Source organism: Anas platyrhynchos, chromosome Z (assembly GCF_047663525.1).
Source record: "Anas platyrhynchos isolate ZD024472 breed Pekin duck chromosome Z, IASCAAS_PekinDuck_T2T, whole genome shotgun sequence".
NCBI classification, from domain to species: domain Eukaryota; kingdom Metazoa; phylum Chordata; class Aves; order Anseriformes; family Anatidae; genus Anas; species Anas platyrhynchos.
The window spans coordinates 65,156,954-65,182,628 of NC_092621.1; the positions used below are offsets into that span (position 1 = coordinate 65,156,954).

At 37.7% G+C, this 25,675-nt stretch overlaps 1 long non-coding RNA gene across 1 annotated transcript in view; it reads right to left on the bottom strand.

Annotated features, from left to right (window-relative positions):
• LOC119714465 (uncharacterized) overlaps window positions 1-25,675 on the bottom strand; it is an 85,364-nt gene that overhangs the window by 22,343 nt on the left and 37,346 nt on the right. Inside the window, exon 3 of the long non-coding RNA XR_005261697.2 lies at window positions 15,046-15,194. This is a non-coding gene — a long non-coding RNA (uncharacterized lncRNA). The remainder of the gene's footprint in view (window positions 1-15,045; window positions 15,195-25,675) is intronic.

A 25,675-nucleotide genomic window follows, 5' to 3' on the forward strand; every position in this document is an offset into this window, starting at 1 on the left:
CTACAGCAGTTATGGTGAATTTCTCCCACATTTTAGCTGGGTGATAACGGCAACATTTTTCTGTGGAGAAAGAAAAAAAAAAAAAAAAAAGAAGAAAGACGTTCTCCAAGTTCAAATTGCAAGTCATTAGTAGAGCCAAATGAAGGACCTAGTATCATTACAAGCCACCTATGACCTTCACCTGCTTCTAGGCTTATTAATAACTATCTAGGCTCAGTAAAAAAAAAAAATAATAAAAAAAAAAATAAAAAAAAGCACTACCTATATATCACTATAAATTTCTGATATGACATTTTGGGGCTATTACAGTATGCTTTGTTGTTTTTATTGTTTAAAGACAGGTTTAGCATAATATATATAGAGAGAGAGTAATACACACATATATATATTTTTTTTACCAACACAAGAAAACACAGTTTCTTATGAGTCCATGTAGGAATTCCATGTATTCTAAAAATAAATATTTGTAATGGAAATATTTTTAATGAAAGTCAGCTGCCTTCAATAATCTTAAAAGAAAATGATCTTAGAATAAAATTTTGGCCTTCTCTTCCATTCCCTCACAATGCAAGGAATCAAGTTTTAACTGTCCATTAAATTCATATACAAAGTATGACATAATCAATCCCCTTAAGTTCTATATATTTTGGCAGTTTAGTCTTCGTTCCTGTGAACTACTAACAATTAAAATGTGAGTGCTGATAAAGGGTCCCCATACTAAAAATGAATTAGCTGGTTTAATGAATAAAGGCAAAAGCCCAGGCAGTAGGAAACTAACTCCAAAGCTGGTATATTTTTAGAACATTGTCTGCTAGATCTGTTGGAAAAGCAAGCCCATTCTGCCTGTTTTTTGTGCAGAGCTCTGGCTGGAAGCTAGCATTGTTGTTTAAGAGTATCAAGGGGTCTCTCACAGGCCATGGATTCCTGAATCCAGAACAGGTGCAGTCACACCCTCCCTACAAACAAAGATATTTTGTTTGAATAAGCACAGCAGAGAAGAATGGGATGTATTAATAGCTAAATAGTGTCTTTATTAACAGTGGAACAGCTGGCAGTTCTATATGACAGCACTCATTCCAATCTATTTTATCCAATTGCAAGACTATAAGCACACCACATCAGGGAGCCGAGGGGACCACACACAAGCAATCAGCCATTCAACAGCACTATAATTGCTTCACAGTGGGAAGTTTGTTCTGCTCAGCCACTGTTATTCTTTTAGTCTGAATTGTTGGTGCACTGCAACTATCTAGAATCAAGTGCTGCTAATGCAGATAAGCTTGCTTAGAGAAACTCCTTTTGTTTCACAAGCCCTGTGAGCTAGCTCACTGCAGGTATTGCTGCCCAGCTAGTGAGGATCACAGATGCTTCAAGTGCTGGGTAGTAGCGGTGAGGCAGAAGGAGGTAATCTCAAGATCTTGGTTACATCTTCCACAGAATAGCTACTCTGATGAAGGAACAAATAAATGCCCGATAAACTCCTGGGACACTGTTAGAGCTTGCTTGGGAGCCTTTCTTGAAGAATTCCCACTGAGCAAAAGAATAGTCCCTCTGAGTCAGTAAGAGACGTATAAGTGGCTGAGGCTGTATTATCTGCCCCTATAGCAAAGAAAGGTGCTCTGGAAGGAATTGGTTCCAGCTATAATCAGATTACACAGCTAGATACAACTGTATGTATGCACACAGTGTGCATGTACAAAAGGTACAGCAAGGAAAGAAAGAAAGAAAAAAAGAAAAATATTTAGCACATTTATTAGGTCATAACCAAAATTAGCATTCAACTTCATATGCTTATACTTCTAAATAATTAAAAGCAATAGAAATCTAGGCTGTGGTTTCCAGTGTTCCTGTCAAACAATGATCACCATTTGATCTTCTAGTTGTTTGCAATATGCTCATGTTAACACTACTGCTGTTCAATGTATCTTAATTCTTCAATTTACTTTCTCTACCTGCCCCTCACCACACCCATACACTCTCTGCTCCTACCACACTGCAATGCTTATTTGGTAAATTTTCAAAGTATCCTTCAGGAAGAAGATTAAAAGATTGTTGGCTGTATCTAGCCCGGCAGAATGCAGGCAGATATATAAAGTCTTTCCAGTTGGCAGGGTTTTTTTCCTTACATCTTTTGGGATTAAATACTCAGAGGACTAATTCGTATTGTTCAAGATCTCCCCCAGACTCTATGCACAACAGTGCTTCTGTATATATTGTTGTGATTTCTTTGTTACTCCTTGACATATGGTTCTAGGTAATAAAATAATGGCTGTCCCAACTTGTTATCTGTTACTGCTGTTTCAGGATGACTTTCAGGTTGTCCTTTTTTGCTTCAGCCCTACTGACGGCATGGTATGAATAAATGAACAGTTCTGATAGGCAAGACAATAGATTTGTATGAACTGAAGATCACTGTTAAAACTAAGGGTAGACTCGGGAGAGCTTGGGAAACTGACTATTGAAAAAAAGGGCATTTAAAGAAGACACCAACCCTATGAGTGAAAAGAACCTTTAATTAAAATTCTGTTGTGAACTAAGAATTGTGTATATGAATGAGCAATAAATGTAAAAAAAAAAAAAAAAAAAAAAAAGTAAGTAATCATCTGGGGTAATCTTTTACAAAATTAGAGTGCCAAATCCAGGTATAGCATGAAGTTATAAACTATAACTGTACATGTATAATTACATAGAAAACAACTTATAAATAAACAACTACACCCAATTTATCATTGCCAGAACTATTACTTTAGTAGCCAAGATTTTGAGTAACTATTGAATGTTCATTTTGCCTAGGTCACTAAACCTTATGCCATCTGATTGAGATTTGTACTTTCTTCTAACTCATGGCAATAGCAGCCATGTCTAACTTGGTAAGGAGTGAGGCTCCTTTGAAGCAGATATGTACAAAAATTAGGTGGTTGGGGGACAAAAAGAGAACTGTAAAAGGCAAACAGCATTCTATAGCCAGGTCAAGAGGGTTGCCTCCAGTCTGGTCTGATGTGTTTAATGTCCATTAGCAATACGAGTGTATTAAATGCCTATTCTATACACCTATGTTATAATCCATCACTTCAACACTGCTTCACTATGTGAGCCATAGCCTGGTAAGTGACAACTATCAGAAGGTTTGCTTTGAAAGAGTGAATCTGCAATCAAATAAAATGGTAATATAAGTGCACTTGTTACTTACCATTATGATTTGAATTGACATTAAGGAGAATATCTGCATGGGAAATATTTTCTGCAAAACATTTATTGTTTATTTAAGCTTATTTTATTTTAAAGGTTACGGAAATTAAATTGTTCTATTGCTCCCAACAGGTATTTCAATAGTATTAACAATTAAATTTGATAAGGTAAGACTTATAGGGAGATCCTGATAGATTAGAGCATTGTGTGGTTACCAACCATATGAAATTTAACAAGAGCAAGTGCCTGACTGTATCTGTGCTGGTGCAATACTGGATGTACTTGTAGGCAGGAGGAGAAGAGAATGGAATGCAGCCCTGCAGAGAGGTATCCATGGCTTTCTGCTGTTGTTAAACTTAATGTGAGTCAACAATGTGCCCTTATAGCCAGAAGGGACATCTGTGTCACGGGGTACATTAAGCACAGTACAGCTAACCAGTCAAAAGAAGTGATTATCCCGCTATATTCAGTATTGGTGTGATCTCAAGTACTGTGTGCCGTTTTGGACTCCACAATATAAGGAAAGTATAAAAATATTACAGCAGGAACAACAAAGATGGTTAAAGAACCAGAGGGCAATGTATATGAGGAGCAGCTGAGGTCCCTTGGTTTGCTCAGCCCAGAGCACAGCAGGCTGAGCCTCATGGCGGCCTGCAGCTCCCTCACGAAGGAAGCAGAGAGGCAGGCGCTGAGCTCTGCTCTCTGGGGACAGCGACAGGACCCGAGGGAACAGCATGGAGCTGGGACAGGGGAGGGTCAGGATGGGGGTTAGGGAAAGGGTCTGCACCCAGAGGGTGGTCAGGCACTGGGACAGGTTCCCCAGGGCAGTGGTCATGGCACAAAGCTGCCAGAGTTTAAGTAGCATTTCAACAATGTTTTTAGATATATGGTTTAATTCTTAGGTTGCCCTGAGTAGAGTCAGCAGTTGGGATAGACAATCCTCGTGGCTTCCTTCCAACTCAGCATATTCTATGATTCTAAGTGTGGGCTATCCCCTACAATTTTGGCTCCGTATTCCACTTCCTTCCAAACTCTCCAAACAAGTCATTAATTTCTATTTGAGTTAGAATAAATAATTTTATTTTATTTTATTTTATTTTTAAATGCTTGACAGGTAATGTTGGAAGTGTGAAAATGAGGAATTGGGATATTTGGTCTTCTTAGGTAACAGTTCCAAGTGCAAAAATGATACAAAATAACTCAAATCAGCTAATTAAGCTAGGCAATTTTAACAGCCTGAATAGCTGCATGAAAAATTACTTTTTGGAACTGTATTGCAATGAGCTTTATCTCATGTGATTTTTTCACCACTGCAGTAGCACAGGCAAGGAAAACTGTATGTTTATCACAAGATTTAAAACCACACCAAACCAAACCAGACAAATAAAAAACGCTGAGAAGAAAAAGACTGCTGTTTCTTAATTCATAGAATCATAGAAACACAAAGTTGGAAAGGATCTACAAGATTATCTAGTCCAACCTTCCTCCTATCACCAATACTACCCACTCAGCTACTAAATCATAACTTGTAACACCTTGTCCAGGCGCTTCTTGAAGACCGCAAGGGATGGTGACTCCACCACCTCCCTGGGCAGGCCGTTCTAGTGGCTGACCACTCTTTGAGAGAAAAAGCTTTTCCTGATTTCTAATCTAAATCTCCCCAGGTGCAACTTGTGGCCATTTTCTTGAGTCCTATCATCAGTTATCTCAGAAAAGAGGCCAACCCCCTCCTCATCACAACCTCCACTCATTAAGTTGTAGCATGCAATGAGGTCTCCCCTGAGCCTCCTCTTCTCCAGCCTAAACAATCCCAGCTCCCTCAGTTTCTCTTCATAAGACTTGTGCTCTGGACCCTTCACCAGTTTTGTTGACCATCTCTGGACGTTCCAGGGCCTCAATGTCCCTTTTGTAGTGAGGGGCCCAAAACTGAACACAGTACTCGGGGTGTAGCCTCACCAGAGCAGAGTACAGGGGGACGATCACCTCCCTGCTCCTGCTGGCTATGCTATTTCTAATACAGGCTAGGATGCCATTGGCCTTCTTAGCCACCTGGGCACATTGCCGGCTCATGTTCAGCTGAGCATCGATCAACACTCCCAGGTCCCTTTCCTCTTTATAGTCTTCTATCCACTTCGCCCCAAGCCTACAACGCTGCATGGGGTTGTTGTGACCAAAGTGCAGGACCCGTCACTTAGCTTTGTTGAAACTCATCCCATTTGCCTCAGCCCAGCAGTCCAGCCTATCCAAAACCCTCTGAAGGGCCACCCAACCCTCAGGCAGATCCACACTGTCTCCCAGCTTGGCTTCATCCGCAAATTTACTCAACCAATCCCCTCATACAGGTCATCAGTAAAGATATTAAACAAGATAGGCCCCAGTAACGACCCCTGGGAGACATCACTTGCAATGGGACGCCAGCTGGGCTTAACTCCATTAACCACAACCCATGGAGCACGGCCCTCCAGACAGTTCTTTACCCAGAGAAGAGTATACCTGGCTAGGCCACGGGCAGCTATTTTCCCCAGGACAATTAATCTGGGGAAAAAAAAAAAAAAAAAAAAAAAAATAATAATAATCCCAAAATAATCCCAAGAATACCCCTCCAGTTACAATAATGAAACAGTACTTACACAGTACTCTCTGAGCATTATAAAACTCAAAATGCTGTGCGTGTATATGTCTGTTTAAGGAACTTACAGTTTGCACAGGGCCACTATCTTTCCTTACATGTACTGTTCAGGCAAAATTGTTTGATAGAATATTTCAGAATCATGTTGGGCACTCTTCTTAGTTTTCATTTTTAGCTCTGCTCTTCGTTTTCTAATAGTTCACAGAGTAAAAGAAAAGTGCAGGAGAGTTCATGTCTGTTGAAAAGGAATCACTACAATTGGCAGGCAGCAGCATATTGATGTGGATGCACTCCTTATAGATGGAATAAATGTATGCTTGTGAGCAAAAGACTTTTTACAGTTTATATTTAGGTAATAAGATAGATAAAAGATAGAGTATCTCCTCATGAGAGGATTTTTGGAAAGAAAGGGAAGGGAAGGGAAGGGAAGGGAAGGGAAGGGAAGGGAAGGGAAGGGAAGGGAAGGGAAGGGAAGGGAAGGGAAGGGAAGGGAAGGGAAGGGAAGGGAAGGGAAGGGAAGGGAAGGGAAGGGAAGGGAAGGGAAGGGAAGGGAAGGGAAGGGAAGGGAAGGGAAGGGAAGGGAAGGGAAGGGAAGGGAAGGGAAGGGAAGGGAAGGGAAGGGAAGGGAAGGGAAGGGAAGGGAAGGGAAGGGAAGGGAAGGGAAGGGAAGGGAAGGGAAGGGAAGGGAAGGGAAGGGAAGGGAAGGGAAGGGAAGGGAAGGGAAGGGAAGGGAAGGGAAGGGAAGGGAAGGGAAGGGAAGGGAAGGGAAGGGAAGGGAAGGGAAGGGAAGGGAAGGAAAGGAAAGGAAAGGAAAGGAAAGGAAAGGAAAGGAAAGGAAAGGAAAGGAAAGGAAAGGAAAGGAAAGGAAAGGAAAGGAAAGGAAAGGAAAGGAAAGGAAAGGAAAGGAAAGGAAAGGAAAGGAACGGGAGGGGAGGGGAGGGGAGGGGAGGGGAGGGGAGGGGAGGGGAGGGGAGGGGAGGGGAGGGGAGGGAAGCGAAGCGAAGCGAAGCGAAGCAACCAATTCTCTCCATTTCTGACTGCTGGGAAACTTTACTTCCATTTCAAGGACAACAACAAGTGTAATGGCATGAGTTCAATGTTGCTTACTAATTAACTTAATTAATTTACATAAAATCCAGGCTCAGAAGGGGTGTATGCAGTCTAAAATGTCTGAGCATATTCAGAACATGAAAGCATAGTTTGCAATACGCACCTGTGCCTTTGAAGAGGTTGATCCAGTCAGCTAAGCGTGTTTTATGGGCTAGAATTTTCCCTATCTTTGGGGTTCTAATGCAAAGAAGTTTGTCTGCAGTTTTCCACACTCAGCTTTCCAAAACTCCAGGAAACTGTTTCTTCCCAGTTCTTTTGTTTGCTCAGGCTAAGAGGCATCTTGTTGATGTACATGCAGGATACATGCAGCTGAATTGTTAGTGCCCACTAGAGCTCCTTATGTTGTGTTGGTATTATATGCAGATGTCTTAGGCTGGTTACAGCCAATTACATATCCAACCAAAACTTGTGACCTTCTATGTAATGTTTTGCTATAGAAGACTGACAAAAAAAAATCATCTGGTTGATAAATCATATGAAGCACATGTCAATATTTGAGTTCTTTGAAGGAAGACCAGATATCCACTGTGTTTTTTTTTCTTTTTTTTTTTTCTTTTTTTTTTCTTTTTTTTTTTTTCTTTTTTTTTTCCTGCTTTAAATAGTGTTGATCATGAAGTATTAAATCAATTGCATTAGACCAAGATGAACTTGGCCAACTTTCTTGAGTGTAATCCAGACTCAGTTTTGCTTTTGGAACAGTTACATGTCCTGAAATTTGTCAGCTTCTCCTATCAGCAGTGTGAAATGTGATAAATTGCTTTTCTCTTTATTGATATAGAAACTTTGTTGGGCTGGAAAGTCACTCTCATGAGCAATGTGAGAAAATTTGAGGGTTATCTGTGCAGACCAATGATTCTGTGAGAAGAACTGGTAAAGCTTTGCAGTGCTAATCAAAAGGTTTGGCTTTTGAAGAAAGTTGTGTGAATGTCCTGTGTAACATCTCTCCCTGAACTCTCAGAACATATGCATGAAAAGACAAAGCCAAATCTATATTGCAGAAATATTACAGTTTAAGAAGAAGCAAGGTAAAACATTTTACTTTGAAACAGGTCTTTGTATTGAGGAGGGATGATAGAAGCAGAAATAAACAAGATATATTGCAGCTATCTCTTAAGCTGAAAAACAAACAAAACAGAACAAACAAACAAACAAACAAAACGCCACCACCACACAGCACATTATTCACTTCAGGATACTTGGGTTAAATTTTTAAAAATAAAAATAAATAAATACCAAAATGGCTAATAATAATAACAAAAGAAAATCTATAGCTGCCCCAAGCAACAGCAGTTGAAAAAGTAGTTAGTTTTGAAATGAATTTTAATATGCTGTCTAGATATTTCCTATATACATGCATATAATATTAGAATTAAATTTAGTTTCATACTGCATTTGGCATGCAAGTACAGAAGACAGGGACTCTTTAAGCTGCATAAATATAGATCACGTGCTGGAGAAACAACTGTGAAAAGGCATAGCCTTTTTAAACAAGGCCAGAAACAGTAAGCTAACCCTGTGTTTTTAGGCATATGACCTTTGCCTCATTAGGTGTACCTTTAACTGTGATAAACATCCATTTAAATGAATATCATTTCCTTACAATTACAGAAGGGTCATACATAATACACTAAGTTCCCCTGGCAGCATATGTGTTAGTCATGCATATTTCATGAGCAGTTTTATTCCCTCAGTCAGCTTCAAGCGATGCTCAAGCTCATGGCTTTGGTGTGTAGGAAATTAAGGTCTTGTCCATAAAAAGATTCCAAGGCAATGATTGTAACTCTGCACGTTATCAAGAAGAGCAACAGAGTGACCTCTTTGTAACATCAGATGGGTACTGGTATCAATTTTCTTTGTAATATACATTAATTCCTCTTATTTGTCAGTTGCTATGGAAAATGCATAATTCCCACACACACGTGGGCTTGAATGTAAAAATAGTGAGTGATGCTCGACACTGGAGTGTAGTTAGGAATGTTGTACTTGTATGAGAAACTGAGCAAGCAAATCAACAAAAAAAAAAAAAAAAAAGAAAAAAAAAAGGCAGCTTAAAAAAATAAGTAAAATATGCTACATGCTAAACGTTTATAAAGCAGCGAGCAAAAAAATATATTATGACCTAACACGTGATCTGGGTAGGTACAGCACCATCTGTACATTATGATGGCTTGTCCTGATGCAATAGGAGGAGGATATGCATTTCTGGATTGGTAATAAGCATAAAAAATGACCGCAGTAATGAAACACAAAACTCTTTAGAAATTCTTAGTACCAGCAACAGCAATTTCCCCTTTCTCTTTCCAAGAAAATCAATTTTATCAAGCCAGCTGCATCTAGTTGATATTTTTCACCAGGGTAAAGACAGTGTTTGGAGGCACATAAGTCACAGATGTCAGCTCCGACAGTGAACACATTCTGCACTTGTATCAGGACAGTTTGTTCTAAAGTTGAAAGGAAAGGTTATTCTCTAGTAATCTCTAAAACAGTACAGGGCCAGGCAAAATTAAATCTATCAGAAGCCCACTGTCCTATGGCTAATGCTCAGAGATTCATGATGCTGTGTTTGATGCCCTGTGTTTTGGGGACATTTTTGTTCAAGCTATTGCACTGAAGGAAGCATGTTCTCCTTGATGTGCTAAATTAATATTTATGTTGTTAAAATATCAGAGAGGCCACAGAAAAATATTAATATAAAAAGGTTATAATTATCTTTAAAAATGTGGCAGCAATTGAAATGTAAATCCTAGTGAGCTGGGAGAGAGACTTGTTTGCATTGTGCCTCGGGCACCCTGCCTGCCTGCCGCAGCTGCCATTGATCATTTCAAATCAAAGGAAGCTGGAGATGTCTCTGGTGGCTCAACTGGGAAAAAAGCAAGCAGAGAAAGATGCTCTGTTCTGCAGGACTGTTATCAAAAAATGAGCTGGAATGTGTTTCAAATCTTGCTTCTGTTGAATTTGGAGCCCTTCAAAGCTTCGCCACAATAAATAAAGTTTTCAAAACACATAGAATCTAAAAGATACATTTAAAATTCCTCTGAACTAAGCACTTTCTCCTTACTTGTCATTAATAGGAAACAACAGTATGAAACTAATATGCATGTAGTGATTAAATCAGAAGACTATGCAAACATTCAAAACCATTTTAAGAAGTGGAGTTTCTTGTTTTAAATTCCAGCAGGTAGAAAATGTTATTTTTCAGAGCAAAGAGCCAAGCAACACAGAAAAAAAGAGAAATACTAATTTTTATTACTATTATTTCCAACTATAACATCTTTATACTGTACTGGGCAATCACAAGCAGTGTCCCTTCAGCTGTCTACACTTCAGTAATAGGAGATAAAATGCATCTTCAATAAACCTTGAATATTACTGACTATGTAGACAATTCTTGAGGTCCATTAAATTCTATTTGACATATATTAAAAAGATTTAATCACAGATGCCAGTCAGCTAACCAACCCATTAATCTAGCTGTTTTTCCTATGAAAATTGTATTTAAAAGGTCTTTTTTTCTTTTCAATTTAATTTAGTCATCCATTTAAATTTCATGTATTTATCATGTAAATGTGCCTTATTTGCAAAAGAAAAGCTCAGGACTCAGTGAAATAAATAGTTATTTCATTAAAATGGATACAAAAAACCCTGTGATTAGGGTAATTAATTTGCACACTAAAAGCTATCTTCCTAGTTCAGATCATTAATATTGATGGTGTTCGATTTTGTTCTCAGCGATGTTCCTTGAAATACACTCAGAACTGGCAAGCAAGGATGAAGAAGCAGACGCTCAAACTAGAAATGAGGATTCAGTAAGCACTTGGCTACTTTCCCTCTTCCACCATTCAGAATTAATAACATGCAATCATGATGCCTGTGTCCCAAAATGAACTGGATTGCTTGGATCACACAGGATTATGTGGTTCATCACAAGTGCATCTTATTTGCATATGCACCTCACTACATTTCTCTGACTTTATTTTTTTTAATTGCAAAATGACATTAGAAGAGATTATGTCTAGGTACCCCACTATATGCACTATTGCCAGATAACAAGGCAGAGTTTGCCAAAACACTCTTTGTCATTAGTTTCTCATCTGCATAATATGCAAATTGTGTTGAACAGTTTCCCGGTTTGAATCCTTTCTACTGCAAGGTTCAGTCAAGACTCATATTTTGTTTCCCCAATGTACAGCAGATGTATTCTACAAAAGACCTTGCAGGAGGATGTCACATCACTGTGGTGCACTATCAATTACAGCTGCATGGGAAGTGCTATGGAAAGCAAGTTCTGGAATAATTTCAGACACGGTAAGCTGTTTGTGCCTACATACTTAGATATGGTAGAGAAGCCAGAATTATGTTTGACTGACTGTACATAAAGTATATGTTGTATACTTCAGTTACACAGACAAATTATATGGACACAGTATATTGCAATGCCACATCTGAAATATTTACTTACCTTTTAGCTTGACTGCACAGTCCACTGTCTGCTCATTATCCCTATATAACATTTATTTGAAAACTCCAAGCATGATAATATTTCAATTTATTTATTTTATTTTAGCAGTAAACTAGCTAGCAAACCCATTTTTTTCCCTCATTTTTCCTAAATATGGAACTTTTTGTAGCCTCTTATCCACCTCCAAGATCACCTTTACTCATCCTAGGTCAGAGGCAATTTTTTGTGATGACAGCTTAAATATTAACACTTTTCACCTCTGAAGCATTAGAAACATACACTTTAGCCTATTAGAAACAGTATTTGATCACATCTGGTAACCTTAGAAAGTCTCTAGAAAACAGACTTTCTAATTATGACATGGGTTTTACATATATTTTATATAAATATTTATATCCATATGCCACATATATAAAAAATCACACATGATTTAAAATCATTTTAAATTCATTTTACAGTTGTCAATTCATAGCATAATTTAATAATTTTATAATTTCCTCTTTCTCAGGCACCATATTTAGACTCTTGGTTTAGAAGGCTATTGAAAATCCCTTTTAAAGATTAAAGGTGGTCTTAATGCCTTAAGAGATCCTTCCTTCCTTCCTTCCTTCCTTCCTTCCTTCCTTCCTTCCTTCCTTCCTTCCTTCCTTCCTTCCTTCCTTCCTTCCTTCCTTCCTTCCTTCCTTCCTTCCCTCCCTCCCTCCCTCCCTCCCTTTTCTGCAATATAAGTGCCATATATAAATATTAGAATATCAATGTGTTTAGAACCATTTAATTGCTCACAGTTTGCAAATCATTCAGGGCTTCACTGTTAATGAGTAACTGTAACTCTGCAGCCAATACGATAAAGTCTTTCATTTATTTCTCTAAGTTTGAGCAACGTATCAAAAAGCAACATGATTTGGTGACCTCCATGTTGCGCTGTGAGCAATCAGAATTTTAAATTCTGAAAACTCAACCCCTTCCAAAAATAAAGTTGCCTCTAAAAGAAATCCATATGCCAAGAAATCCATAAAAGAAATCCATATTTATTACATAAATATAAGTCAACCATATTTCAAAACAATATGATTTCTAAAGTGTCATCATATTTTTTCATTCACTTTACTGCCTATAGCTGAAAAGTGTTTTCAGTTCTACACTGTGTGAATGACTACACATATGTCTCAAGAAAACACTCTGGCTGTTTGGACTTCTTATCATTTCAGAAAGATTCCTAATTACTACTAAGAGTTTGGCATTTGCCAAGCTTGGGTTTTGCCTTACTGTTCATCCTATTTAAGTGACACCTTTTAAAAGTGAATTCCCAACTTCTCTCATTAATAAATAAATAAGTATTAACAATAACAATAACAATAACAATAATAATAATAATAATAATAATAATAATAATAATAATAACAATAATAATAATAATAATAAATCTGAACTGAGTAAATACTTCCTAATTCTTTTACTGTGGAATTTGCTGGAGACCACTAAGTTACACACACACATACAAAAAAAAAATAAAAAAATTCCTCTGGCATCTTTCTGTATTATACACTGACAAAAGTATTTACATAAAAACATAAAAACATAACCATTATTTAGAGAGACCATATCATAAGATTAATTTCTCTTCACCTCCTGATAGTATCCAAAACACTGTAGGTGTTTGAATGTTCCTGACATTTTCATAGGAATTTATCTTAAAAGTCTGGTTTCTCTCTTAGGTACTTTGATGTCAGTCATAACTCAGGACATCACATTCCATGTGCAGTAACAGAGATGGTTTATGCACCTTTATAGTACAAACTTTACAGAAAAGCAAAACCAGCAAAGCCCGTTTTCTGTTTCAGCAAAGCCTATTTAGCAAGGCACATATACTTCAACAGAACATGGCAGAGAGGATTCCTGTGACAAAAAAAAGCCTAAGGAGGGACAGATGCCCATGGGCTCAAAACCCATGTGGAGAAACACTGGGGGAAAAATCTTGAACATCTGAATGCGAAGCCATCATGAATATATTTGTGTAAAACTCTGCAAATGGGATATCTCTGAATTTTGCGGTAACAGAAGGAATTTACAATTGATTTAGTCATTCCATTTCATTCTTCTATATTTTTTTTTACTATTGGTTTATGTAATAGGTATGCTGTTTATTATCTCAGATTATATTTTTCTGAATCACACGAAGTCTCCATTAAAAGTGCAGCTATCATAATGAAAAACAGATTCCCTTTTACTAAGCCCTTCTTTTTTTTTTTTTTTCCATTCTTCCATTGCCTGAAAATTCTGACATAAGTCCTAATATTTCTGTATTTTAATGTTACTACTTAAAAATTCGGCTTTATCTGGAACAGCTGTGAGAATTTTTTATAAAAATTCCACTTAAAATACTCAATCAGATAAACTTATAAAGATGTAATTAAAAATATTTTTTTCCATGTTATTCAATTATGAAACTTTAAAATTTCATTATACTTAAGGCATATACAATTTATAACAAGAGAACTAAGTCTAAAAATTTTTTTGTTTGTTTTGCTTGTTAAATACTATATCTGCATACAGATATCCCAGATCTGGAAAAACAATCTCTCACAATAAAAATCTATTTTAAAGTTATTTTTATGCAACACAATGCCTACAACTGGATTTGCTTTCAGCTTTAACAGCCAATTCTTTCCACAAATAAGTGAGTAAAACATAAAAGTATTTCAAAACAATCCCAATACTCCATGGTATTTTTTTTCTAACTTGTTTCATGAACTGCTTCAAGTGGTATCCTCTAGATGCATTGTAATAAGACAGTGCTCATCCATACAGCAAAAGCAGCAGTCAGGTTATAGCAATGTGCTAATTAAAAAGAGGAACACACCACAAATCTACTCGTTACTATTCATGGCAAGTGTACAGCAAATCACTTAGCTGTTTGCTTTTAAAATAAAAGCTTTTGTCTGCCTTGTTTAGAAAGACATCCATGCACTAAAAAGACTTTTACTAAAGCATGACATTGAAAAGACATTGCCCTAAGGTTTGATAGAGCAAAAGGCTGAAACATTTATATTGTTTAATGTTAGACCTTATTTTTTTCCCCTGCTATTCACCTACCACAATGTTTCCTTTAATTCACTCCAAATCAACAGCTAGGGGAACACAGTAAGGAATCTTCCAGGATGCATTTTATTCTGAGAAAATGATAGGAAAAACACCCTTGCTAATTGAAATAAAGAGATCTCCAATGGCTGGTTGTTAAATACTGTTCATCTTTATTAAGGTAGTAGGACAAAAGTATTACAAATAGTCAGGAATATTATTACTCTCTTGGCTTGAACTGTAAATAAGTGATTCATTGAAAATAATACAGCATGTGAAGAATGAGTGAGCTTTGTTCCTACAAATCCACAATACAGTGCTACACATTATTTTAAAAGAAGTAAAAGATAGACAATTGGGTGATGACATACTTTTTTATAAGGCTAGTTACCTGTCTTGTGGAAAGGTTAAAAAAGTGTGCTATATCAAAATACTCCCCAAATCAACACTGAATGGTAAAAATAACAATACAAAAAGATGGTAAGAATATTATTTCTCTATTATTTTCAGATAGGAGAACATCAAACAGACGTTATTATCTTACCGGGATACAAAAACATGAATGAAAGCAAACACCTACCTGGACAGAGATATGACTTTCATAGTTCTCAGAACTGGCTTAAATTCTTGGCATTGTCATCAGAAATAGAAGTTTTACCACCACCATTGATCATAGAAGATTTAGACAATCTTTGCCATGTCTGAAAAATCCCATTCCAGCTTTACACACTACAATAAAAAAGATGGTGATCACTGGCAAGTAAAAACAAAGGATAGAAGTCCGTGTTCTGTTGTGAGAGGATCTTATGGGTTGTGCAGCCTTTTCCTTAACAGAAGTTATTTATCTCCTTGTATGTACAGTCTTCTATGTACAGGCCAGCACAGATTTATAGGGGAACATTTTTAGCTCCATTCTTTCCATTCATTCTTCATCCTCATCCCCACAAGGGCAGGAGCTGGTATGATTTACATTTTTCTGGGATCCCAATCATGCCATGGAAGAGAGCAATAGAAAAAAGCTAATGTCAAAAGTTTTATACCATGACTTTGGGAGTCATAGAATCTGTCCTGGTCTTTCCGTAGTGGTGTTCAAGAGGATACCTTGTGCTTGTTCAAGGGATAAGCCCCAGAATTCAGCTCTGTTTCTGCCAAGCTGAACAAGGTCTCACTCCTGTTTCATGTCTATTACTGAGAAGCTGGGCTCAGCCCTCTGATTTCTCATTGAGGTTGCACCTGCTTATTCATGTACCTGAACAGAACATCTATTTCAGCTTAATATATTAAATCTATATTTCAGTTGCTATGCAGGATGTAAATACTGTCTTTTGCTTGAAACACAGTGATTAATAGCCATTAGAAAGGCAGAGCACTAGAGAGAAGATGTAGAAATAGGTGAGTGATGGACTTTTTTAGGGTATGGAAATTGTTCTTAGTGAATTTGTCACACTTAAAATGATCAGATAGACTGCTCTGCAGTAACTAAGAGGAAAGCAGAGAAATTAAAGAGCAGAGAATTTAAAAATAGCCATCACTATTGAAAAGAATCATTTAACAATGGATAGAAAAATTCACTTTAATTAAATTCTTTCTTTTTATTCTTGATTCTTGACGAGAAAGTGTATAACTGGTGGAGGAAGAGAACAGGGAGAGCAAGGAACATTTTTAATTCTGTAGGCTGGCAGCTTAACAGCACTTGGCACAGCAGGGGAAAGGTCAGTGGTTGTACCATTAGCGACACAGGACAATGAGCCTTGGCACCAATGGCCCTGCATTATTATGCATGTCTCCTTTCTTTTTGTTTTAGCATCATCACAAGAGGAGAACAAAAGCTCTTAAAACAAAGGACAGATCAATGCGGGGGAGGGGGCTGTAACTGACTGTATGCAGTGGGAAAGAGAAAGAATCTGAAAGATTGAGAAGACAAGGCAGTGCCTTAAGCAATTTACTGCAGTGTTTTTGTTAGAGGAGGTTTGGACAGAGGGAAGATGAAAAGGCAGAAGACAGGGAATTCTATCATTCTAACATTTAGTGCTTTCCACAGAACGTTTAAATAATAAAAGTCATCAAAGAAATGTCCTCCCATAATATTAATGACTCACTTGCTGTACCCAGAACCTGTGTTACACAAAATACCAGGAGGTTCAGAAATCAGCAGCAGTGCTATAGCATACAGTAATAAATATGAACAGAAATAAACATGTTGGCTGGCTGCCTGCTGTCTACATGTCACTGTAAATAAAACAAGATGCCTCTCGCTCACATTTCCAACCATGTCTCTGAACCTACATAAAGGTTTTGCTACTCACAACGGTGAATAGATGTACTACTGAAGTCCCTTCACCCCACAAAAGCACACCTTTGTGTTTTGATGGGAAGGAAGTATTCTGATCTCTATATGAACTAGAAAGGAAATTTAGAACAGGCAGAATTTGTTGAGGATATTGGTGCTATCACAACGTTTGATGAAAGTTTCAGAAACTTCTTACTGAATGAGAGTGCTTCAGCTCAGTTTTTGGAAGTGCAACTAGATATTTTATGTATTCATGATGATTAATAGGAACGGAAGCTAAGTTACTTTTATAGTGCCCTGTCCCTTGAATCATACACATACCTGAACAACCACAAAGCAACCTATTAAATTGGGCATTAATTGGAATTTATGAGGAATTAAATGTATTTCTTCTGTTCTCCACAAACAAAAAGACGAATGGCTGTTAGATCACAGCACATCACAAATATATAATTAGAGCAAAACTGTCAATGACATGTGATCAATGCTTTGATAGTCTTACAGACTGAGGCAACATGTGCTTCAACATTTTCCAGAAAATACAAGCTGGGAATTTACAATGGTAGAAATATATTTCACTACATCATTTAACAGATCTAACAGAAAGACAACACAATAAATTTCCTTTTTGTGCACTTTTTTTTTTTCCATAAATGATGTATAGAATGAAGACTACTTGTAATAAATTGCATTTTTTCCCAACTTGATTTTATAGTGGTTTGAGCCAGTTCATACTCAACGGAAGGGTGGGCAGGCTATATCTGCTTATGAAGAAGTGTAAGAGAATTAAACCTCAAAGAGCTGTGATAGAAAAATTTAAATGTATTTAAGTCACTGCATTTGTACAGGAAATGTATATATGTATATATATATAGATAGATATCCATATGAGACACGATTTTCAGAAATCTCTTTTTTTTTTTTTTTTTTTTTAGTAATCTATGACTGATTAGAAACTGCTGCAGGGTTAACAGTTATGAGAAACTGCCCAACTAGAATGGCAAAATATGCAGGAAGAATCCTAAACTAAAGCCATTATTTGAAAGCTGGCTGTAGTTTTGCTAGATGTAGAAAAACTGAGGGCATGCAACATCAAATGTTCCTTTCTGTAAATTTTACTCCTGCAATTATTTTATACTCTTCTTCTATTCCAAGTTAATCTACTAGTTTAATAAGGATCATTGACTACAGCATTCACATAGCCCCTCTAAATTTCCCATAAAAAAAAAAGAATTATACTGACTGCACAGCAAAATCACAACCCTAAGTTAAGAAACAGATGATGTAAAGGCTACAAGTCTTATTATCACTCCCAACAGGACACTTTACACCAGCATTTTGCTTAAACAGAGCACATGTTTCAGGCGACAGTACATTTGTCATGTCAGAATATTAAATTGTAAAAACAGGGTAAAGCTGTAGAAATGGGATTAATTTTGTGTTGTCATGTTTATTCAGAACACATGCTCCCCTGGCACCCAAAGGAGTAGAAGAGTTAATCTAGAGTGCAACGAGACAGACTCTGCACTGCTGTGAGCTCACTTCTCAAAGTGCGTTTGAGACTGACTTCCAGAAAAGGAATAGGCTAGGTTGCAGCATCTTATCTGAAAGTAAGAAAACTAGAAAGAAGCAGCAATGAAAAGAAATGGAAGAGTCACTTTTTATTTTTTATTTTATTTTATTTTTGTCCTCCCAGAGACCTGCAGACTGTGGTGAGGAAATATATTTATAGATGTTCCTTGGATTTCCTGGACTTCTAAGATATAGCCATGTGCAATGCATGGCCTTATATTCAGCAATAGTATTCTGTTTTAAAAAACACACAGCACTGCACAGAAATATTATGAGAGGGTACCAACCTAATTTAAAAGTAACTGCACAGAAGCAGCACACCCTGCATCTCATCCTATATACATAAGAAAACTAACAAACAAACAAACAAACAAAACCCAAAACAAACCAAAACACGAGGGGAATGGGGGAGGAAAAGACTGTATAAGACTAAGCCTTATATATCGTATATATGAGATGAAAAAAGAATACACATAGATAATTACCTGTAAGTGACAGTTGGCAACATTCCAGATTCTTGACAAAAATAAATAAATAAATAAATAAATAAATAAAATAAAATAAAATAAAATAAAATAAAATAAAATAAAATAAAATAAAATATAAAATAAAATAAAATAAAATAAAATAAAATAAAATAAAATAAAATAATAAAATAAAATAAAATAAAATAAAATAAAATAAAATAAAATAAAATAAAATAAAATAAAATAAAATAAAATAAAATAAAAAATATCATATTTCAGAAATTGCCATACTAAGTATCTGCATACTAAGAGGAAGTAACTAAAACTTTAAAACCACATTTCAGTTCTCCTAGGCCTCTGCTGATGTGGATAAAGCAAAGACTTCTTACATTAGTTAGACAAATTCTGTAGATTTGCAATTTATACCAAGGAGAAATATGTACGTAAAGATTTATTGGAAGAAAGAGATAAAGAGGAGAGAATCCACTGACTGGACAAAGTGGCTCTACAAGTTTTCTCTTCTGTTCACAAGCCTGAGACACACCACAGTTTAATTCTTGCAGGCTCTTCCTGACAGCTCTCCACACGTGTTTAGCTGGATAAGTTTGAATGTCTGTAATGATATGAAGAAGTGTGAAGAAGATACGAAACAATGAAGATAATATAATGGCTTGCAGCATCTGGGGAACTAAATATGCCAAAACAATAAAGTAACAATGGTTCAAAAACCTGTCAGAGAAAACCAATGAAAAATTAATTAAGATTCAGTTGCAGTACAGACAATAAACAGGCAAGGTTTAGTTCTTAGGTACTTCTGAAAAATGTATGAGAGGAGTCTTTAAAAATTCTCCTGGACAATCTCTTTCTATTTACTTGCCTCAAAGAATCAGCAGTTTTGGAGAACTTCAGGTATTTCTACACAAGTGTGGGATTTTACAGCTCAGTGGCACTTCCCGTAGAATGCAGTCATGGTCGCCCTGAAACAAGCATTATCTCATGACCCAAGCATGCACATTTTTCCTAATATTATATTCCTTCTTGGCCACTCCTGTTCGTCTTTACTTGCTTGTGTTATCCAGAGTGGAAAGTTACAGGGTTCCTAACCTATACATACACCATATAAATGGCCACTGAAAGTGGAAAGAGAAGTTCAAGAAATCGTACCAGGAAAATGTGCTAGAATAAAAGTCGAGATGGGCTGAGATTTCTGAAACTGCATGTGACTGACTTAGATTTTGAAAACTGTACACAAAATTACATATTTTCACAGAATCACAGAATCATATAGGTTGGAAGAGACCTCCAAGATCACTTAGTCCAACTTCTGACCTAGCACTAACACGTCCGCCACTAAACCATATCACTAATCTATGCAACTTTTAAAGTCTCCAGGGATGGTGACTCAACCACTTCCCTGGGCAGCCTATTCCAATGTCTAACAACCCTTTCGGTAAAGAAGTTCTTCCTAATATCCAACCTAAACCTCCCCTGGTGCAACTTTAGTCTATTCCCCCTTGTCCTGTCACCAGGCACATGGGAGAATAGACCAACCCTCACCTTGCTACAGCCTCCTTTAAGGTACCTATATAGTGTGATAAGGTCGATCTTGAGCCTTCTCTTTTCCAGGCTGAACAATCCCAGCTCCCTCAGCCACTCCTCATAAGACTTATTCTCCAGACCCCTCTCCAGCTTTGTTGCCCTTCTCTGGACTTGTTTGAGCACCTCCATGTCCTTCTTGTAGTGAGGGACCCTTGTAGTTGCCCTGCTAGTGTCACTTGATGACACTCAAGATAATCTGCTTCATGAGCTTCCCTGGCACTTAGGTCAAACTAACAGGCCTATAGTTCCCCGGGTCTACCCTCTGGCCCTTCTTGTAGATGGGCGTCACGTTTGCTAGCCACCAGTTGACTGGGACCTCCCCTGATAGCCAGGACTGCTGATAAATGATGGAAAGTGGCTTGGCCAGCTCTTCCGCCAGTTCTCACAGTACCCTTGGTTGGATCCCTTCAGCCCCATTGACTTGAGTACATCCAAGTGCTGTAGCAGGTCACCAATCATTTCTTTGTGGATTGTGAGGGCCACATTCTGCTCCCCATCCCCTTCCACCATCTCAGGGTACTGGGTATCTAGAGAACAACTGGTCTTGCTGCTAAAGACTGAGGCAAAGAAGGCATTAAGCACCTCAGCCTTTTCCTCATCTCTTGTCACTAAGTTACCCCTGTATCCAGTAAAGGATGGAGATTCTCCTTAGTCCTCCTTTTTGTGTTAATGGATTTATAAAAACATTTTCTGTTGTCTTTAACAGCAGTAGCCAGATTGAGCTCCAGATGAGCTTTGGCCTTTCTAATTTTGTCCTACACATCCTTACAGAATCCTTATAATCTTTCTGAGTGGCCAATTCTCTTCTCCAAGGATCAAAAACCCTCTTTTTTTTCCTAAGCTCTAGCCACAACTCTCTGTTCAGCCAGGCCAGTCTTCCATGTTGGTTCGTCTTTGGGCACATGCGGACAGACCTTTAAGATTTCCCTCTTGAAGAGTGCCCAGCCTTCCTGGACTCCTCTGCCCTTCAGAACTGCCTCCCAAGGGACTCTGCCAACCAGTGTCCTGAACAGCTCAAAGCTGGCCCTCTGGAAGTCCAAGACAGCAGTTGTACTTGCGCCCCTCCTGACTTCTCCAAGAAAAAAGAACTCTACCATTTCACAGTCACTCTGCCCAAGACAGCTCCTGACCACCACATCTCCCACCAGTCCTTCTCTGTTTGTGAACAGAAGGTTGAGCGGGGCACCTTCTCCGGTAGGCTCACTAGCCAGCTGCATCAGGGAACTATTTTCCGCTCTCCAGAAACCTCCTAGACTGCTTCTTCTGAGCTGTGTTGTATTTCCAGGATATGTCTGGGAAGCTGAAGTCCCCCATGAGGACAAGAGCCGACAATTTCACAACTTCTGCACCTGCCTGTAGAATTCCTCATCTGTCTCCTTATCATGGTTTGGTGGTCTGTAATAGACCCCCACCACAATGCCTGCCTTGTTGGCCTTCCCATTGATCCTAACCCATAGGGATTCAACCTTATCATTCCCAGTCTCAGCCACAACATCAAAACATTCTCTAATACAGAAAGTCACACCACTACTCCTTCCATCCTGCCTGTCCCTTCTGAAGAACCTATAGCCAGTCATTGCAGCACTCCAGTCATGAGAGTGGTCCCACCACATTTCCATGATAGCAACCAAGTCATAGCCTGCCTGCTGCACAATGGCTTCCAGCTCTTCCTGTTTGTTACCCATGCTGTGTTCATTAGTGTAGATGCACTTCAGTTGGGACATTGCCTGCTACCCTAGCACTGACACTGTTCCCCTGGCACACCTCTAACAAGCCTTATTCCCTCCCCATCCCCATTCCCCTTCCTACCTCTCAGTGAGCCCTGCCAGCTCCTGTGCTAGTGTCTGTTTTCCCCTTTGGGACCAGTGGGACCCATCTGCAGTTAGCAGTTTGGGTGCTGAGTAATGCGCTCCATGGTCAAAAAAATTGACAATTGACAAAAAAAACAAAAACAAAAACAAAAACAAAAACAAAAAACACCCACAAATTTCAGTGTTGGCACCAGCCTCTGAGCCATCTGTTTATCAGGTGGGCTTTCTGAGTCCTCTCTGTACCCTTCCCTGCCACTGTACGGATGGAGGGAAGCATGACCTGTGCTTCTGCTCCATCTGCTAATCATCCCAGTCCCTTAAAGCCCTGAAGTGAAAATAGTCTTGAAATAACAGGTATTACTGCTATGAACATAATTTATTTGCTTTGATTAAATAAGTCTCATGAGGTAAGGAGATACCTATCCTCAACAATTTCTTTTTAGAGAACAATTTGGCAACTTGCTTAGGAATGGACAAAAAAAAAAAAAAAAAAAAAAAAAAAAAAGCATTAGCAGAATACTAAAAATGTCTAAAATCATGTGGTTAGAAAAAAAAATAAATATATATATATATATGTATAAAACAAGTACAAGAAAAAATGCTGCACTAGGGACTTATCATAAACTAGAATCTGCAGACAACTTAAACTGCTACCAACCATATAAAATTAAAGTTTAGCAAACAGGAATGACATGATCGCATCTATAAGCTTCAGTACTGGCTGACAACTATGTCCTCTAAGCAGCTGGTATACCAACTATTTCCCTTTACTGTGTTGAAACTTTTTACAGGTCCTTTACCTTGCTATTATATGAGTCAGTGAAGTCAGAAGAATGTCTACACATTGTATAGAGTTTGATAATGAATTAATAAAGCTGTAAATACATGTTAATATTCTTAATTTTGTCAAGCCTCTCAGTGGTTAACCTGCAGTTCCAAATAATCACAATCTGCAAGGCAAGCGAGAAAAAAATGCTTATTTAGGTGATTTTTTTTTTTCCTATGTTTTTAAATACTATAGAAATCTGCAAACCACACTTATGTAAACTACATGATGGAAAAGAAATTAGGAACACAGGAGAATCATGTATTCTGTCTTGTCCACCAAATTCAATAAGGGTGTGAGTGTATGAGATATCTGGCCCAATACCAATAAACCAGTTAAACTGTATTTGCTCAAAAATTCATTAGTTTTGTTGAATTTTCTTTCCTCAGATTATATCAACATAAATAATATAAGTAGATCCATATTTATAGTGATCTGATAATATTATTCTCATAAAAGTTTCATTTTTCATAGGCAAGAAATGCCTTTTATGGATGTACATAAGGAATGTGTTGATGGTGTTTATTTCTTCTTGTGTTTGTGCGGTCTATTCATTCACTCTGTATGTCTTAGTATATCCCTGATTATTGTATGTAATTAAATTGCTAAAAGTGTTATTGGAATTTTATTTTTAGAGAGAAAAACTCTGCTAACTACATAGAGAGCTGTGTTTAACTTGATGAGAACCCAAAAGGATCTTCTTGCATTTGACCTTCATAATATGACTAAATTAATATAGCTAAGATTAATGAGCCAATTATTTTTGACAAGATAGTAAGTGCATAAGATTGTTTGCCTCACATTTCTTTTTACTTGACTGACAAATGGCTAGCTCTTCTACCAGACTGGTCTTTACACCCATAATCTGTTCCCAAGGAATTAATATCTTGAGATTTTCGCCAAAATTCTGAGGATATAATTTTATGTTGTAAAACTCTTCCTGACAGAACTGGCTCCAAGTGCCTGTTTTCACAGAAATGTATCTAGGAAAGTGATTTTATTTAGCCAAAGCAAAATCCAGGCCTCTGAGAAGTTCTCTAGGACCATATAAAACCAGCTAGTCCTGCACAGGAGTACTCATGGGACACACGGCAACACAACCCATGATCTGCACAGCCTTCCTCCAGCCTGCACACAGAAAGAGGTGCTCACATATACAAGGCTGCTTCACCTGCAACATGTCAGTACTCCGGATCCCCCACTAGGGTAGGGGAAGAGGCAGCAGATCAACCTGCAGGTAATCCCTTCCATCACAGGCTCACCACCAGCTGCTGTGCTCAGCCTCTTTCTTGGCAAAATACTTTATCCCAAATGCTTCCTCATGTAATTTCCTGTAAAACCCTACCAGTGCTAGCTTTCTGCAAGGGAGCATTAGCTTCAGCAAATTGTAACACAGGAGCTGAATAACAGAGAACATCCTGTGGGGAGGTGAAAATGTCCAGGAAAATGTGGTGCTGGATCCACCTTTCCACAGTAACTGAGGACTACAAACAGGAGAAGAAAGGGGCACTCTCTTGCCTTTTTTATTGCAAATAAATTTTTTTATTACAAATAAAAAAGGCAAAATATTGCCTTTTTTTCTCCACAAAAGAAACTTTTTTTATAGCTTTTTTGTGTGGGACTTGGAGGTGGGATGGGTATGAAACTAGACTGTTGGATGGATGCAATCTATCTTCATTCAACATCATCAATGCCATAAAAAAAAACAGTTTTAGCTGAATAGTGTGCCCATAGTCTTGTCACTAAAAAACATCTCATACTGAGGTGGGGACAGGTAAAAACCTTTGTACTGTACATCAGGAGGGGGTTCAAAGCTTTAGTCATTAGAGTTTGTTAAACATGTTGACATTCCTGCATGGAAGATACTCTCAAACCATATAATAAGGGAAAACAACACTTTATGAAAGTACAATTAGTCTAGGCATGGTTTCATGAAATGCCAAGGAGCTTAGTAAAAGGACAGCAAATGTCACAAAATGATGATGAATGTCATGATGACATTTTCTCAGGCTAGAATTATTTGCCTTTCCCCCCTCTATTCTGCATAACATAGCAGGTATTTAAGGAATAATTGGAAGGAAAAAAAAAAAAGTGAAAATCTGTCCAGACCTACAAGTAACACCTTGCATTTGATATGCTCCATGAACAAGAAAATGAAAGTCACATAGTGTTCTGCATAAGAACCTCATAAATTATTAACCTGCAGTCTCTAAATCTCTAAATAGAAGTCGCTTGTCAGTTGTGGACAATTCCAGTCCATTTTTGTATGGCTTGCATTTTTTTTTTCTCAAGTAGGAGCATACACATCCAAGCAAACCTGTCAGCAAATTTTCTCAGCAGCTAAACAACTGCAGGCAGAACTTCTTATCCTTGAAATGTGTTCATTTTTCTGCCTCTTACAGTTAGAGAAACAAAAACGCTCAATTACTCTATACACAACATGTGATTCTAACATTTCAGAGCATGATAAAGCAAGCTAAAGAATCATGCAATCCAGTTGGTTTATCAAGAACTGGGATTGTGATTCAGAGTCAAATCTCTGGGGAAAAGAAAAAAAGAAGAAAAAAAAAAAAAAAAAAAAAAGAATGAAAGGACAAGATACAAATACAAGATGAAGAAAAACACCATTTCACTTAATTCTTTTT